Source organism: Anastrepha obliqua, unplaced genomic scaffold, assembly GCF_027943255.1.
Source record: "Anastrepha obliqua isolate idAnaObli1 unplaced genomic scaffold, idAnaObli1_1.0 ptg000136l, whole genome shotgun sequence".
Taxonomy (NCBI): Eukaryota; Metazoa; Arthropoda; class Insecta; order Diptera; family Tephritidae; genus Anastrepha; species Anastrepha obliqua.
This window is the reverse complement of record NW_026562236.1, coordinates 32,501-35,000: the sequence shown is the minus strand read 5'-3', so window position 1 is coordinate 35,000 and position 2,500 is coordinate 32,501.

Below are 2,500 nucleotides of genomic sequence, written 5' to 3'. Positions count from 1 at the left end.
ATGTATATATATTCGAAAATTTTTTCTATTTAAACTAACGTATGGAAAACCAGGAATAAAATCATAATATTACCAGTTTAATATGGCTCAAATTCGAGTTTCATATAGTTATGATTCGATTTATATGCTTCAATATCATTGGTTAGTTAACTTTTGATATTTTCATATTATATCACATGCCTTCACCGTGAGTGTTTTTTGCCATGCACACCTCACATTGTCAAAAATGTATGGGAAAAATTCATTTCAATACATTTCAGTTTGATTTGAAATGTCTTTATTATATATTTTAGTGCCAATATGCCAAGGTTATATTCCATAACTCTTTATTTAAACTAACGTATGGAAAACCAGGCATAAAATCACAATATTACCAGTTTAATATGGCTCAAATTCGAGTTTCATATAGTTATGATTCGATTTATATGCTTCAATATCATTGGTTAGTTAACTTTTGATATTTTCATATTATATCACATGCCTTCACCGTGAGTGTTTTTTGCCATGCACACCTCACATTGTCAAAAATGTATGGGAAAAATTCATTTCAATACATTTCAGTTTGATTTGAAATGTCTTTATTATATATTTTAGTGCCAATATGCCAAGGTTATATTCCATAACTCTTTATTTAAACTAACGTATGGAAAACCAGGCATAAAATCACAATATTAACAGTTTAATATGGCTTAAATTCGAGTTTCATATAGTTATGATTCGATTTATATGCTTCAATATCATTGGTTAGTTAACTTTTGATATTTTCATATTATATTTCACATGCCTTCACCGTGAGTGTTTTTTGCCATGCACACCTCACATTGTCAAAAATGTATGGGAAAAATTCATTTCAATACATTTCAGTTTGACTTGAAATGTCTTTATTATATATTTTAATGGCAATATGCCAAGGTTATATTCCATAAAATGTTAGTATAGAATATAGATTCTTCATATATGTATATATATTCGAGAATTTTTTTCTATTTAAACTAACGTATGGAAAACCAGGCATAAAATCACAATATTACCAGTTTAATATGGCTCAAATTCGAGTTTCATATAGTTATGATTCGATTTATATGCTTCAATATCATTGGTTAGTTAACTTTTGATATTTTCATATTATATCACATGCCTTCACCGTGAGTGTTTTTTGCCATGCACACCTCACATTGTCAAAAATGTATGGGAAAAATTCATTTCAATACATTTCAGTTTGATTTGAAATGTCTTTATTATATATTTTAGTGCCAATATGCCAAGGTTATATTCCATAACTCTTTATTTAAACTAACGTATGGAAAACCAGGCATAAAATCACAATATTACCAGTTTAATATGGCTTAAATTCGAGTTTCATATAGTTATGATTCGATTTATATGCTTCAATATCATTGGTTAGTTAACTTTTGATATTTTCATATTATATCACATGCCTTCACCGTGAGTGTTTTTTGCCATGCACACCTCACATTGTCAAAAATGTATGGGAAAAATTCATTTCAATACATTTCAGTTTGATTTGAAATGTCTTTATTATATATTTTAGTGCCAATATGCCAAGGTTATATTCCATAACTTTCTATTTAAACTAACGTATGGAAAACCAGGCATAAAATCACAATATTACCAGTTTAATATGGCTTAAATTCGAGTTTCATATAGTTATGATTCGATTTATATGTTTCAATATCATTGGTTAGTTAACTTTTGATATTTTCATATCATTTCACATGCCTTCACCGTGGTGTTTTTTGCCATGCACACCTCACATTGTCAAAAATGTATGGGGAAAATTCATTTCAATACATTTCAGTTTGATTTGAAATGTCTTTATTATATATTTTAGTGCCAATATGCCAAGGTTATATTCCATAACATGTTAGTATAGCTAATATGAATTCTTCATATATGTATATATATTCGAAAATTTTTTCTATTTAAACTAACGTATGGAAAAAACCAGGCATAAAATCACAATATTACCAGTTTAATATGGCTTAAATTCGAGTTTCATATAGTTATGATTCGATTTATATGCTTCAATATCATTGGTTAGTTAACTTTTGATATTTTCATATTATATCACATGCCTTCACCGTGAGTGTTTTTTGCCATGCACACCTCACATTGTCAAAAATGTATGGGAAAAATTCATTTCAATACATTTCAGTTTGATTTGAAATGTCTTTATTATATATTTTAGTGCCAATATGCCAAGGTTATATTCCATAACTCTTTATTTAAACTAACGTATGGAAAACCAGGCATAAAATCACAATATTACCAGTTTAATATGGCTTAAATTCGAGTTTCATATAGTTATGATTCGATTTATATGCTTCAATATCATTGGTTAGTTAACTTTTGATATTTTCATATTATATCACATGCCTTCACCGTGAGTGTTTTTTGCCATGCACACCTCACATTGTCAAAAATGTATGGGAAAAATTCATTTCAATACATTTCAGTTTGATTTGAAATGTCTTTATTA